Below are 17342 nucleotides of genomic sequence, written 5' to 3' on the forward strand. Positions count from 1 at the left end.
TCAGTGTCATTGCATGTAAACAAACTGATGCTGCATCAGCAGGCCCGGTTTTCAAGGCAACAACATGTGTGCTCAACTCTTTAAAGGCAGCAGACACCGGTGGTTGTCATGTGTACTGCACGTGTATACAGTAGATACACCACTGCAAATGTGTATGTGCTCTAGCAGTGATGAATTTACTTCTAAACAGCACCTAAGAATAACAGATACTGGCATGCGTATATCAGTAGAATCCTATGACAGATAGAACCCGCTGTAATCCCAGTCGGGTAACCCATAATAAACCTGTCGGCGTCACATGCTGCATGGATATACATAGGTTGCTAGTTAACCCCTAGTATACCAGTACTGCTAAAGACACAAAGTGCGATCAAATAAAGGAACATACTGTCTGTAGAACTACATAAATATACAATATACGGACCTGCAAAAATGTGGAATAAAGAACACCCAATACACAGTGAGGGTAAAGTGAAGAGAACCGGGAGGGGAAAATAAAATCAATGGAAGAAGCTGAACGACAAGAATATACAAGCTGTAGTAAAATATACTGTATAATAAATGCCTTTTACATAATCATTTTGAACTACGCTGATCCATGTATACATACAGTTGATGTTGAACAGTAATAATTACAAAAAATTACAAAAAACAACCCAAGTTCATGTCCTCATTCAGGCCTTTGGGGGCCATAGAATCCAGTCTGTGAATCATCCTCGCCTCAAGCTGGAGCAAAAGCCTGTGTCTATTTCCTCCCCTGGTTGGAGTATGGGCTTGTACAACGGGCATACAACGAAAGGTGGCTAAGCTGTGCTGTTTAAGCTTAAAGTGCCTTGCCACTGGTAACAGCTTAAGATCATCAGAATTGGTGGGGTCAGCAAGGGCCTTGCGTATTGTGGAACGATGCATTGCTATTCGTTCCTTAAGCATACGCGATGTCTTGCCCACGTAAAGAAGCCCACAGGGGCATTTGATAATGTAGACTACAAATTTTGAGTCACAATTGAGAAAATCCACAATTTTAATTGGATAACCTTTATGCGGATGCATAAAAGTGTTGCCCAGCATTAAATACTGGCAATTTACACAACCTCTACACTTGTGCACCCCCGGAGCTTTTGTTAGCCAGGTCGTTTTCGCTGCATATTTATCCACTGGGTCCGCCTTTATGAGGTAATCCCCCACATTCCGACCCCGCCGATAGCAAAAGAGGGGTGGGGACTCAAAATGTTTTCCGATACGTTTATCATTCGCCAAAATGTGCCAGTTTTGCTTTATACTACGTTGTATCTGGCTTGAGGCAGTACTATATGTTGTTACTATGTGAAACCGATCATTTTCAATGGTTGTCACCGTAGGTTTCAGTAGATCACCCCTTGTTGGTAAACGTGCTTTGGCTAATGCTTGATCAATTTCTGTCCGATCGTAGCCCCTCTCTCTGAAGCGATCTGCCATTTTCTGTAAAGCTGCTTCAACATGCGTAGGATCGCTTGTAATTCTCCGTACCCGGAGCATTTGTGAAAAGGGGAGTCCCCTCTTTAGAGGGGGAGGGTGATGACTCTGAGCGTCTAAGAGAGTATTCTTATCTGTGTCCTTTGTATGTATTCTAGTACACAATACATTATTTTCCTTGTATACCACGGTATCCAGGAACACTATATTAGTGGCACTGTACTGGTACGTGAAGCGTATGTTTGATGGTATGAGATTCACAAAATGAATAAATTCCAACAGATCATGTTCGCCCCCACCCCACAGGAGGAACACATCATCGATGAATCTAGCATAATATAAAATAGACTCAGCGTGTGGAGAATCATGTAGAAGGTGTGTCTGCTCATATGTGTCCATATAGATATTCGCATAAGATGGGGCCATATTAGACCCCATAGCAGTTCCCATGAGTTGGAGATAGTACGTCCGTTCGAATCTGAAGTAATTCTTATGTAATATAAGATCTATGAGAGTCATAAGGAACTCTGATGGAGGACCATCTCCTCGGCCGGTACTGTGTAGATGGCTCCTGACAGCTTCCATCCCCTCCTGGTGGGGGATGTTAGTGTACAAGCTTGACACGTCAAGTGTCACAAGCAGGACATCTGTTAAATCCAATGTTAGTGCTGACAGTTTAGTTATGAAGTCCGTAGTATCTTTAATATATGATGACATCTGTAGGACCATAGGCTGTAGGTGAAAATCAACAAACTGTGACAGTGGGTGGCATAGTGATGACCGCGCCGAGATTATTGGTCTACCTGGCGGTGCTATGAGAGATTTATGTACCTTAGGCAAGGTGTAGAGTACAGGCATAATCGGAAAGTCAGTGGTCAAGAATTTAGCCAAATCCTCTGAGATCCAGCCATTATTTAGTCCCATTGTGATAATTGAATCCACCTCACGCTTATATACCGCTGTAGGATCTGCGGTTAGCTTTTTATAATGGTCCTGGTGGGCGAGTTGACCCAGAATCTCATTGCGGTAATAGGAGTATGGCATTATTACAATGCCTCCCCCTTTGTCCGCAGGCTTGATGATAATTTCCCTTCTGTTGTTAAGGGATCTTAATGCCAGACGCTCACTCTTGGTGAGATTGTGATAGCTAATCTGACGGTTCATAACTCGTGGTTTAGTATTTGATTCAACCAGTCCCATGAAGGTGGAAATGCTATGATTAGTAATCTGCGGATCAAAAACACTTCTGGGTCTGAATTTCTTAGTATCCGAATAGACGCTCAATCCTCTGCCAGTGGTAGCAGACTCATCTCTCTTGCAGAAAAAGTCTTTCAATTTCAGCTGACGGTGCATCCTGTATAGGTCTACTTCCCAGTCAAAGGGCTGTTGTGCGTTAGTGGGAACAAAAGAGAGCCCTTTATGGAGTACCGCCACCTCTGCCGGGGTGAGGGTATAGTCCGATAAATTAAAGATTACCGATTCTGTGTTCTTCCCCTCGCCCCTTTCGTCTTCGACTCTCGTGGTAGAGACCTTTGATTTCCAACCGCCCCTCCGGATTGGTCCCCGGCGTCTGAATCTGGTAACGGTGGTTTCTTGCCGAGATTCTGTGGTTTTGCTAAAAAAGGTTCAGTAGTGGTGTTGTCCTGGGTGTCAGATAGGTCCGTGTCACTGGTATTATATCTTGACCCTCCAAAAGCTGCCTTTCTGGATTTGGAATAGTATCTCCTTTGCCCTGGTCTACCCTGAGTGCTGTCACTAAGCCCCAAAAGCCATTTATACACTTTGCGTTCTTTATAATCAGATTTGACCTGCTTCAACTTATCCCGTTTGTATTTGATAAGGTTGGCCCTGTGTAGGTCAACTGCGGTCTGGAGTTTGTCAATCCAATTAGTTGAAGAGTCTGATTCCAGAATGTGTCCGTGTTTGTCCTTGATGTCAGCAATGTCCTGTTTAATTTTCGTTATTTCCTTCGTGGACTGTTCAATAACCAGCAGGGTCAGGTCAAAGGAGCATTTATTTAAAATGGCCACCCACTTCTTACAGAATTCCGGATCCGTGCGTCCAATCGTAGGTTGGTTTTTTATCCGAAAACCACGGGGAAGGAGTTTCTCCTTGTGGTAATGAGATAGCGTTACAGCATGAAGGTAGAAATCCACTTCTCTCTTCTTTAAACGTATTAGATCATTATAAACATCAGAGGGTTTCTCCGGTCCAAAAACAGCATCAACTGATTCTGTATAGCGTATTTTGGCTACATCTGCATCCGTGTAGCCTAATGTTTCAGAAAGGTCAGCAAATATTTCAGCTGCGTCAGCAAATTCTTCCATATCTAACAGTCCTGAGCCTCAAAGTAGTGGTATATAATCAATAATGAAAAAGCAGCTGATAAGCCGTAATGTACACACTATGGGTGCACAGTGCATAAATAGAATATGTGATAAAAAATCACTGGCACTCCAATAGAAATTCAATAATGAATAGGTGCATGTCCCATATAAATAATAAAAGTATACATTACCGCATAGTGCTGTCTCCCTTTTTGCTGCTATGCGGTAATGTATACTTTTATTATTTATATGGGACATGCACCTATTCATTATTGAATTTCTATTGGAGTGCCAGTGATTTTTTATCACATATTCTATTTATGCACTGTGCACCCATAGTGTGTACATTACGGCTTATCAGCTGCTTTTTCATTATTGATTATATACCACTACTTTGAGGCTCAGGACTGTTAGATATGGAAGAATTTGCTGACGCAGCTGAAATATTTGCTGACCTTTCTGAAACATTAGGCTACACGGATGCAGATGTAGCCAAAATACGCTATACAGAATCAGTTGATGCTGTTTTTGGACCGGAGAAACCCTCTGATGTTTATAATGATCTAATACGTTTAAAGAAGAGAGAAGTGGATTTCTACCTTCATGCTGTAACGCTATCTCATTACCACAAGGAGAAACTCCTTCCCCGTGGTTTTCGGATAAAAAACCAACCTACGATTGGACGCACGGATCCGGAATTCTGTAAGAAGTGGGTGGCCATTTTAAATAAATGCTCCTTTGACCTGACCCTGCTGGTTATTGAACAGTCCACGAAGGAAATAACGAAAATTAAACAGGACATTGCTGACATCAAGGACAAACACGGACACATTCTGGAATCAGACTCTTCAACTAATTGGATTGACAAACTCCAGACCGCAGTTGACCTACACAGGGCCAACCTTATCAAATACAAACGGGATAAGTTGAAGCAGGTCAAATCTGATTATAAAGAACGCAAAGTGTATAAATGGCTTTTGGGGCTTAGTGACAGCACTCAGGGTAGACCAGGGCAAAGGAGATACTATTCCAAATCCAGAAAGGCAGCTTTTGGAGGGTCAAGATATAATACCAGTGACACGGACCTATCTGACACCCAGGACAACACCACTACTGAACCTTTTTTAGCAAAACCACAGAATCTCGGCAAGAAACCACCGTTACCAGATTCAGACGCCGGGGACCAATCCGGAGGGGCGGTTGGAAATCAAAGGTCTCTACCACGAGAGTCGAAGACGAAAGGGGCGAGGGGAAGAACACAGAATCGGTAATCTTTAATTTATCGGACTATACCCTCACCCCGGCAGAGGTGGCGGTACTCCATAAAGGGCTCTCTTTTGTTCCCACTAACGCACAACAGCCCTTTGACTGGGAAGTAGACCTATACAGGATGCACCGTCAGCTGAAATTGAAAGACTTTTTCTGCAAGAGAGATGAGTCTGCTACCACTGGCAGAGGATTGAGCGTCTATTCGGATACTAAGAAATTCAGACCCAGAAGTGTTTTTGATCCGCAGATTACTAATCATAGCATTTCCACCTTCATGGGACTGGTTGAATCAAATACTAAACCACGAGTTATGAACCGTCAGATTAGCTATCACAATCTCACCAAGAGTGAGCGTCTGGCATTAAGATCCCTTAACAACAGAAGGGAAATTATCATCAAGCCTGCGGACAAAGGGGGAGGCATTGTAATAATGCCATACTCCTATTACCGCAATGAGATTCTGGGTCAACTCGCCCACCAGGACCATTATAAAAAGCTAACCGCAGATCCTACAGCGGTATATAAGCGTGAGGTGGATTCAATTATCACAATGGGACTAAATAATGGCTGGATCTCAGAGGATTTGGCTAAATTCTTGACCACTGACTTTCCGATTATGCCTGTACTCTACACCTTGCCTAAGGTACATAAATCTCTCATAGCACCGCCAGGTAGACCAATAATCTCGGCGCGGTCATCACTATGCCACCCACTGTCACAGTTTGTTGATTTTCACCTACAGCCTATGGTCCTACAGATGTCATCATATATTAAAGATACTACGGACTTCATAACTAAACTGTCAGCACTAACATTGGATTTAACAGATGTCCTGCTTGTGACACTTGACGTGTCAAGCTTGTACACTAACATCCCCCACCAGGAGGGGATGGAAGCTGTCAGGAGCCATCTACACAATACCGGCCGAGGAGATGGTCCTCCATCAGAGTTCCTTATGACTCTCATAGATCTTATATTACATAAGAATTACTTCAGATTCGAACGGACGTACTATCTCCAACTCATGGGAACTGCTATGGGGTCTAATATGGCCCCATCTTATGCGAATATCTATATGGACACATATGAGCAGACACACCTTCTACATGATTCTCCACACGCTGAGTCTATTTTATATTATGCTAGATTCATCGATGATGTGTTCCTCCTGTGGGGTGGGGGCGAACATGATCTGTTGGAATTTATTCATTATGTGAATCTCATACCATCAAACATACGCTTCACGTACCAGTACAGTGCCACTAATATAGTGTTCCTGGATACCGTGGTATACAAAGAAAATAATGTATTGTGTACTAGAATACATACAAAGGACACAGATAAGAATACTCTCTTAGACGCTCAGAGTCATCACCCTCCCCCTCTAAAGAGGGGACTCCCCTTTTCACAAATGCTCCGGGTACGGAGAATTACAAGCGATCCTACGCATGTTGAAGCAGCTTTACAGAAAATGGCAGATCGCTTCAGAGAGAGGGGCTACGATCGGACAGAAATTGATCAAGCATTAGCCAAAGCACGTTTACCAACAAGGGGTGATCTACTGAAACCTACGGTGACAACCATTGAAAATGATCGGTTTCACATAGTAACAACATATAGTACTGCCTCAAGCCAGATACAACGTAGTATAAAGCAAAACTGGCACATTTTGGCGAATGATAAACGTATCGGAAAACATTTTGAGTCCCCACCCCTCTTTTGCTATCGGCGGGGTCGGAATGTGGGGGATTACCTCATAAAGGCGGACCCAGTGGATAAATATGCAGCGAAAACGACCTGGCTAACAAAAGCTCCGGGGGTGCACAAGTGTAGAGGTTGTGTAAATTGCCAGTATTTAATGCTGGGCAACACTTTTATGCATCCGCATAAAGGTTATCCAATTAAAATTGTGGATTTTCTCAATTGTGACTCAAAATTTGTAGTCTACATTATCAAATGCCCCTGTGGGCTTCTTTACGTGGGCAAGACATCGCGTATGCTTAAGGAACGAATAGCAATGCATCGTTCCACAATACGCAAGGCCCTTGCTGACCCCACCAATTCTGATGATCTTAAGCTGTTACCAGTGGCAAGGCACTTTAAGCTTAAACAGCACAGCTTAGCCACCTTTCGTTGTATGCCCGTTGTACAAGCCCATACTCCAACCAGGGGAGGAAATAGACACAGGCTTTTGCTCCAGCTTGAGGCGAGGATGATTCACAGACTGGATTCTATGGCCCCCAAAGGCCTGAATGAGGACATGAACTTGGGTTGTTTTTTGTAATTTTTTGTAATTATTACTGTTCAACATCAACTGTATGTATACATGGATCAGCGTAGTTCAAAATGATTATGTAAAAGGCATTTATTATACAGTATATTTTACTACAGCTTGTATATTCTTGTCGTTCAGCTTCTTCCATTGATTTTATTTTCCCCTCCCGGTTCTCTTCACTTTACCCTCACTGTGTATTGGGTGTTCTTTATTCCACATTTTTGCAGGTCCGTATATTGTATATTTATGTAGTTCTACAGACAGTATGTTCCTTTATTTGATCGCACTTTGTGTCTTTAGCAGTACTGGTATACTAGGGGTTAACTAGCAACCTATGTATATCCATGCAGCATGTGACGCCGACAGGTTTATTATGGGTTACCCGACTGGGATTACAGCGGGTTCTATCTGTCATAGGATTCTACTGATATACGCATGCCAGTATCTGTTATTCTTAGGTGCTGTTTAGAAGTAAATTCATCACTGCTAGAGCACATACACATTTGCAGTGGTGTATCTACTGTATACACGTGCAGTACACATGACAACCACCGGTGTCTGCTGCCTTTAAAGAGTTGAGCACACATGTTGTTGCCTTGAAAACCGGGCCTGCTGATGCAGCATCAGTTTGTTTACATGCAATGACACTGACAGCTTGGGTTTGATCATGTGATTTGGATTCCCCAATAGGAGTACAGACATGGAGTTGGAGCATGATCTAATTAAATTGTATTATGCACAGCTGTTTTGTCGCCCGATGATGATGCTTTCTAATGATGTGGAGATGTTTATGTCACTTGGGTGTTGGGGTATATAAGTCACTCACTGTCCTGTGTCTGTTGCACCACCCTGAGGAAGATCCCCCTGTGGGATCGAAACGTTGGAGTTATGTGCTGTATTTAATACATTTATTTTCATTCACCTGAGTGCTGTCTCCCTTTTTGCTGCTATGCGGTAATGTATACTTTTATATATATATATATATATATATATATATAATATTTATATATATATACCTGTATATTCATTTGCATGTCTTAGACAGGTCTAAGACATGCAAATGAATATACAGGAATATTTACAGTTGCTTTATGCTTTACTGTGGAGGGTTTTAGTCACTTTTTTTTACCCACCATAACCTTAATAATTGTGGTGATTACCGACTCTTATCTCATTCGAACAAATGCTAGCAACCAACCTCACACTGATGATACACATCAAGGTTGAAACATGTCTGTGAGTGGGTTTACTGGCTTTGCATCTCCCAAGCCCTTCCTTAAAAGCTGTGTTTAAAGGAGCATGCATTGGCTAAGGGTTGCTCATATAATGTGAGCATGAGATAAAAGGTGGCACTGTGTGCACATTTGCATGTCATTTCCCAGAATCCCTTGCTGCAGTTGAAGTGCTGTGTGCTGGGTGATAATGGTGAAAGACAAGGTTGCAGACCTGTCTAAGACATGCAAATGAATATACAGGAATATTTACAGTTGCTTTATGCTTTACTGTGGAGGGTTTTAGTCACTTTTTTACCCACCATAACCTTAATAAAATATACATATATATATATAACAAATTGGAATAGCGCCTTAGGAAGCTTGATAAGGATAAATCAGCTGTGTAAATCAGATAGAGTTAACAAGGCTATTGGCTATATATATATATATATATATATATATATATATATATATATATATATATAGTCAAATAGATATATATACATGTACATATAATATACATATACATATAATATACATATACATATAATGTGTGTGTATATAAAGGTGTCTATGTCTAACTATGTATATTATATCAATGTTGCTTAATGAGCACACAGTGTTATTTGAATTTAATTATGCAACTTTGATGTGCCATTATAATTGTATAAGCATGAACTAAAGTTTTGTTTCATGAGAATATAATGTAGCTTTATACAATGAGATCACCTTATTATTACAGCAAGCTTGTTGTGGGAGAATAACTAGGCGTACAAATTCTCTTTTATATTTTTACCTTGAAAAAATAAAAAATATATTCTCTGTGTACTCATTTGCATGTCATTTCCCAGAATCCCTTGCTGCAGTGGAAGTGCTGTATGCTGGGTGATAATGTTGAAAGGCGGGGTTGCAGACCTGCCTAAGACATGCAAATGAGCATACAGTTGTATTTCCATTTGCTATATGCTTTGCTGTGGAGGGTTTTTGTCACTTTTTACTCACCATAACTTAACTCAGTATGGTAAACCCCATTCTTATTGCTTCTTTGCATAGCCAGTTAACCAACTCCACACTGATGAGACCCATTAAGGTCGAAACAGCTGTCTGTGGGTGGGTTTTCTGGCTGTGCATCTTAACCCAGGCTGTGCTCAAAGCTGTGACCATGCAGCAAGCTTAAACCTATAGGGAACCATGTTAAAAATGGTATTTGAAGCAAAAAGTGGCACTGTGTGCTCATTTGCATGTCATTTCCCAGAATTCCTTGCTGCAGTGGAAGTTCTGTATGCTGGGTGATAATGGTGAAAGGCGGGGTTGCAGACCTGCCTAATACATGCAAATGAGCATACAGTTATATTTCCATTTGCTATATGCTTTGCTGTAGATGGTTTTTGTCACTTTGTTTACTCACCATAACTTAACTCAGTGTATATATATACACGCACGCACGCATGCACGCACTGGGAGTGGGTGCTGTAGGCAGGATCCCCTGGTTTGTCCCCCCTCTGGGACACATAACTATACCCTGAGCTGCTGCTCAATGCTCTTTTTGTGACACTGCTTTTTATGCATAGTAGGATAGTGCTGCACACTCTACTAGCTTGAGGACTTTGCTACATGACAGTTATACAGTTACTCTTTCTCTCCACAGCATTGCATTTATGTTTTGCCTTGTTGAGTACACTAGAGGACTTTTACCCCTACTCCAAGTGTAGTGGTTTATTATATGGAGTAACTCTGGTCTCAGTCCTTTTCTTCATATTACTTTGTGGGAGGTATATGCATAATCACTTTCCTTTTGCTTCAGACTTATATTGTCTGTGATTTCTCATGTGAGATACTGTGTCCTATTTTGACTTTTATGCTAGTGAGCTATTGCTGTGGCTTAGGTATGCCTTTTTTTAAATATTCTATGCTATCTTTTATTATGTTTTGTGACCGTTAATAAATAAATTTGTATTTTCAATATCTCACATGGTATACCGGAGTGCTATAATTTTTGGCTTCTTTTTCCTTTTGCTTACACACACACACACACACACACACACACACACACACACACACACACACACACACACACACACACACACACACACACACACACACACACACACACACACACACACACACACACACACACACACACACACACACACACACACACACACACACACACACACACTGAGACAGTGTGTGTATATATATATATATATATATATATATAAAATATTTATATATATATATATACCTGTATATTCATTTGCATGTCTTAGACAGGTCTAAGACATGCAAATGAATATACAGGAATATTTACAGTTGCTTTATGCTTTACTGTGGAGGGTTTTAGTCACTTTTTTTTACCCACCATAACCTTAATAATTGTGGTGATTACCGACTCTTATCTCATTCGAACAAATGCTAGCAACCAACCTCACACTGATGATACACATCAAGGTTGAAACATGTCTGTGAGTGGGTTTACTGGCTTTGCATCTCCCAAGCCCTTCCTTAAAAGCTGTGTTTAAAGGAGCATGCATTGGCTAAGGGTTGCTCATATAATGTGAGCATGAGATAAAAGGTGGCACTGTGTGCACATTTGCATGTCATTTCCCAGAATCCCTTGCTGCAGTGGAAGTGCTGTGTGCTGGGTGATAATGGTGAAAGACAAGGTTGCAGACCTGTCTAAGACATGCAAATGAATATACAGGAATATTTACAGTTGCTTTATGCTTTACTGTGGAGGGTTTTAGTCACTTTTTTACCCACCATAACCTTAATAAAATATATATATAACAAATTGGAATAGCGCCTTAGGAAGCTTGATAAGGATAAATCAGCTGTGTAAATCAGATAGAGTTAACAAGGCTATTGACCAAAAAATCACCAAAAGGGCGAATTTGTGAAAAAACAACTGAAATCTATAGCAAAAATAAAAAATATGAAACATAAAAAATTAAATAAAAAATAAAATAAAAACCAGATGTCTGTTGAAATTCCAAAAAATGTACTTAGTCCACTGGAGTTTTGCTTCCCGTATATAAGGATCACCAAATCCCAAGGATATCTGCAGAAAACAAGAAGAAAAAACAGGCGCACTCCTAGTGTGATAAAGTATAAAAAATTATTTATGGGATTGTAAAATATAAAAAGCGCACTCACAAACAGAGTAAAAATAATAGCATTTATGAGATATACTCAATCGCCTTGAAGCTGTGAAGGGAATGTATCAGCCTGTCCTGTTGGTGCCACCTCTGGTGTATCCGTTGGTTCAGCAAGGTGCACTGGAGCCACCGCAGCCAGATGATGTAATAATCAGCAACACGGTCAGAGACCCCCTCCAGATACACCTCCCACAGCTCTCACTGCTCACCAGCAGGCAACTGCAAAACCGGAAGCGACAGCAGTCCAAAGCAAAATAGCAACAGCTCCAAGGTACTCTCTCCGTTCGTGCAGTAATGTCAGCCACAAACTCGCCTCTTTGGGAAACGTCCTATGCTTTTCGTCACTAAGGACTTCGTCAGGGGTTGAATTCAATGGTCAAAAGGGGCGTCCTTTATATCACCTTTACTGTTGTGATTGGCCAGTACGGATGGTGGGCGGGTACTTTCAATTTCACAAATTTAACCCTGTTTCATTGCTGGACAACATTACACATGACAATCATAAAGCACTAGAGCCTATTTGTAAGCAGTTTAAACATATTCCTACTAACAATTAAAAACGAATAGCTCGGTGTGTCCCTCGGCAGCACTGGGTTCAGGTTGTTGCCTGCTTCACCCCCTGCACACCTGTTGATTCGTGAGTGTGTGGCCAGCGGCGGTTTCCGGCATCGTGGAGCTCTAAGAGGCAGAGCTGTGTTATCCCTCTGCCAGGCTCTGGTTCCGGACAGTGACACTGTGCTTCCCATTATCAGCTTTGCTGTAAGTAGGGTTTCAATTTTATCCCTACCGGTTGCCAATGCTTTATAAGTGTCTTTTGCCCAACAATCAAGTGTTTGTTGTTTTTATATTTATTTTTATTCATCGCATTAAAATTGCAATCATTTCTTGTAAACCTTATCAGTGATTTTTTGTTTTTAGTTGCACTATGATCTTTTTCTCTTTTCTTCTTTGTTGTTGTCTTATTTGTTTGTTTGTCGTTCTATGAGACTTCATTGAAGACACTGCCTTGGATCTCATCCCAGCCACATTGGACTCTATTCGGTCAAGCTATATTTTTATTTTTTTTTGGAGGCACCGGTTTATGTGTTTTTATTGTCTATATTGGTCTGTGTGGACCTTTTTTTCCTGGCAGCCCCCACTTTAAAATTAAAGTGTGTACTTATATTATGTTAGTCACGTAACTGTCACTAATTGTTAATTTTTGCATTAGCGCTGTTCCCACTGCCCTTCCCTTTTAGATGAAGGAACAACATACAAACAATAAATCTTAAAAGGACAGAGATGAAATATTGGATACATCCAAAAATAAACTATATATAGAAGTAAAAGAATAACACATTAAATAAGCACAGAAAAATCTCATTGGAGCAACACACAAGCATAATAAAAATCATAAGAGAAATGCATGACCTGTGAATAAAAAAAAAGAAAAAAGGGGAGGGGGTGGAGGGGAAAGTAAAATGAAAAAAAAAACGGGGGGGAAAGAGGGGGGAAGGGAGGTGGGAAATGGAACAGGGAATTGGAAAAGGGGAAGGGGTGAAGGAAAAAGGGGAGGGGAAAGAGAAATATGGAAAGGAAGGAATAACAATAAAATACATAATATAGGGGATAAAATAACATTTTTAGCCTACAGCACCTGGTATTCCCAGGCAGTCTCCCATCCAAGTACGAACCAGGCCCAACCCTGCTTAGCTTCTGAGATCAGGCAAGATCGGGCACATTCAGGGTGGTGTGGCCGTAGGTAAATAATGTACCAAATAATATAGCAAATTATATACCAAATAATATATCATTAATAACCATTAGAATAATCATAAACTGGAGAAAGCAGAATCAGAGACAGAAAAAACCTCAGGACCGATGGGGGTCACAACTCCCCAAAAACGTACAAAAAACCTTTGTGTCAAAGTATGTGTAATCATAGGCATAGACCTAATGTGTCTATACTATTAATTAATAATAATAATGATATTAATAATATATGCACTTTCCACCTGTTATGTCTATATGGGCCAAAGGAGCACCTATACTAAAACCAACCAAACTGAGATGAGACAACTATCAATGAGGGGACAGGAAAACCCATCCAAACCAGACCTCAGAGATGTACCTCAAAACATGTTGGTACCATAACACTAAACAACAGTGCTAACATCAATATGATCATTCAATCCACACGGATGTAATGTACCTAGTACATACATCCAATATGTCTCACGCGTACATAATTTCTTAAATCTATCACCTCCCAATATAGTAGAAGGAATGGATTCAATACCCAAAACTGAAAAACTACATGGATTTTTATTATGTTTACTAATGTAGTGTCGTGATAAACTGTGCATGGTAAACCCACGTATGACATTTCTCCTATGTTCTAGGAACCGTGTGCCTAAAGTTCTTGATGTTCTACCAATATATATATAATATATTGCGTGCACAGTTAAAGAAAATATATATTATGGTCTGTAACTGTTTCATACGCTCATAATATATATTTTCTTTAACTGTGCACGCAATATCTTATATATAATGTATACCCTGCTCATTTATGTAACTGTACTTGTAACCATGTATTATTTGTTTTACTCTGTGCCCAGGACATACTTGAAAACGAGAGGTAACTCTCAATGTATTACTTCCTGATAAAAATATTTTATAAATAAATATATTGGAGACCACATTCACATGATATAAGATATATCACAAATGTACTTAGGCAATCGATGTAATCATTAACCTTATAAGTTATACCATTTGAAAATGATGTAAATGCATCTTTTTTATTTATGTGTCTACAGGTAATGCAACGATTCCTATTACATGAAAAATTGCCGTTATCTCTCATTTTGGTATTTTTATTTCTGTTTTCATTACAAAAGTAGGTAGTAGAATCCTTCAGCCTACTGGGGGCAATGATGGCATTTAGAGATCTTGCTTTTTTTTTTGAATTATGGGTACATGAACAGGCATCAGAGGCCCAATAATCGGATCATTTCGAATAATTCCCCAATGTTTCTTAAACACATTTTTTATACTGTAAGCTGAATGATTGTACTGAGTAATAAATGTGGGAGTGGACTGATAACTTGTTTTCTCATTTTTTCTCGACATAGTTTTTGTCTTGGAATTCATCAGTAGGTCAACCCGGTCTGATGTTTCAGCATCCTTAAATGCTTGTTCAACTATTTGCATATTATAGCCTTTCTCCTGGAATTTATCCATCAAGAAATGACCTTGATGTTTAAAGTCCAGGACGCTTGAGCAATTGCGTCGTACTCTGTAGAACTGGCTCTTAGGCACATTATCGAGCCATTTTTTGTAGTGATTACTACTATATTGGAGAAAGCAGTTTGCTGACACTGGTTTAAAGTGAGTTTTGCTTTGAATTGTCATATCACTCATATCAATAAACAAATCAAGATCTAGGAATGTAATCGCATCCTGGCTGATGATGTGTGCAAATTTAAGTCCCATCAAATTATCATTGAAAGAAGTAAGTATGTGATCTAATACGTGACTCTCCCCATCCCAAATAATAAGGATATCATCAATGAAGTGACCATAGAATACCAAGCCCGCCCCCATCCGTGCGTTCCCCCAAACATGGAGGTCCTCCCACAACCCCATGAAGAGGTTGGCAAAACTGGGAGCAAACTTGGTACTCATGGCCGTTCCACACACCTGTAGATAAAATGTGTTGTCAAAAGAAAATAATTGTGACATAAAATAAATCTAATGCAGAATAGAATAAACTCCCGTTGTGCCGGGTGTAGTGATGTGTCTTTTGTAAGAAAGTGTTCAATAGCCTTAACCCCCTTAGTGTGATCTATAGAAGTATATAGTGAACTCACATCACACGTGGCCTAGCAAAATGTGTCCTTCCAGGCAATGCTGGAGGTGGAATTAATGACATGCAAGGTGTCCCTAATGTATGATCTCAGTTGTTGTACCCTGTGCTTTCTGAAGAAGAGAGAAGTATTCCAACTGATATATTTTAACTGGATCATCAGCCAGGACTTGATACGATGAATGGAGCCTGTATCTCCTGAAGTAGGGGGTCCTCGGACCTGAAACCAATGCTGTTCAGCTCCGGAGACCCCCTGCTCATGTACACTATTATTCAAATGTATTTATTTAGTGTACGATCGCCTGTAACAGTCTAGCATGGAGATGGCAAAACTCCATGCAAATGTTACATGCAGCTTTTTTTTCTATCAGCTAGCGAACGTGAAGTTTCAGAACGCTAGCAGGGGAAAAACAAACAAACCGTACGCTATGGGTGTTTTGAGTGCGTACGTTAAAAAATGAGCACAAGGCCTTAGTGAATCGCATCCCTGGCCTCACTTTTTAATCGACGCAAACACATGAACTTAGTGCATAGCCCCCTATATATCTATATCTATATACACACACACACACACACACACACACACACACTCTCTCTCTCTCTCTCTGTATGTATAGATATATAGATATATAGATATATAGATACAGAGAGAGTATATGTATATATATATGTATATATATATATATATATATATATATATGTGTGTATATATATAAACACACACACACACACATATATATACAGTGTTCGACAAATCACCCAAAAATCTACTCGCCGAACAAAAAATCTACTCTCCACCTAGCCCCGCCCCCAGACCCGCCCCCAGACCCGCCCCCAGACCCGCCCCCAGACCCGCCCCCAGACCCGCCCCCAGACCCGCTTTAAAAAAAAAAATTCCTTGTAAGAACAACATTCATTTTTGACATTAGTTTATTTATTGTATTACATTATACTACAATTAGTCCTTGTTACGTGTGTGTGTGTGTGTCTAAATGTTCCTGAACCCCATAACTAGTGCCTGGACGCCCCTGCGTCACAATATCTAAAGCAGCAATCCGCCTGGAATCTTACCTGATCCGCAGTCCCTCAATGTCCAGGTACCTCATTCCCGCAATGTTATACATTGGAGGGGAGGTGTTCCCTACCTGTCTTCTGGGTTAGGGGGGATTCCGATGTCTTCCGTGTGAAGCTCTAGAGTTAGATCTGGAAGAAAGCAGTATAGGTTATTGTATAGGGCAGTGTCATGGGAGAGGGGGTTTGGCCCGGTATTAAAGGGGTTACACCCCATTTGGCCATCCCCTGCTCTCACTTGGGAAGCAAGGGGTTAACTGGACTGCGGTCCAGTAATGTGTTTTTTTCCCTGCTTCAGCACCCAAATGTGTATTCCCCTGTAAATATGTATTGTTCCCATTCCAGTGTCTGCACCAACACACACTGGGATTGATGTGGGAGGGAAAGGGTTAATAGTTAAGGAGTGATTATAGCCCTTTGTTCCATTTTCCCGCCTTTGCAGGCTCCATTTTGCAGTTTCTCCATAGGTCGCCTTTGTGGCTCAATACAATCCTATGGAGATTCTGGCGATTTGGGCCCGTTTCTTTAGAAGACCTGCAGGTGGCACCCGAGAGGAGGAGCAGCGGTTCCCCATTGTAAGTCAATGAAGCCATTCATTTCAATGAGGATTCCTCGATGCCGAACTCCAGGAACGGGTTGGCAGCCATCCAAACCGCAGACCGCAGACCGCAGAAGCGGATACCTTGTCTAAAAAAGAGCTTTGATCACTCTCCGGTCAAGTTCAAT

At 40.8% G+C, this 17342-nt stretch overlaps 1 protein-coding gene and 1 pseudogene across 1 annotated transcript in view; both read right to left on the reverse strand.

The window, feature by feature from the left end:
- Positions 1-17342, reverse strand: part of LOC142497992 (guanylate-binding protein 1-like) — an 851842-nt gene that overhangs the window by 221527 nt on the left and 612973 nt on the right. The window lies entirely within an intron of this gene.
- Positions 13320-13438, reverse strand: LOC142498227 (5S ribosomal RNA; annotated as a pseudogene).

This window comes from Ascaphus truei, chromosome 6 (genome assembly GCF_040206685.1).
Source record: "Ascaphus truei isolate aAscTru1 chromosome 6, aAscTru1.hap1, whole genome shotgun sequence".
Classification (NCBI taxonomy): domain Eukaryota; kingdom Metazoa; phylum Chordata; class Amphibia; order Anura; family Ascaphidae; genus Ascaphus; species Ascaphus truei.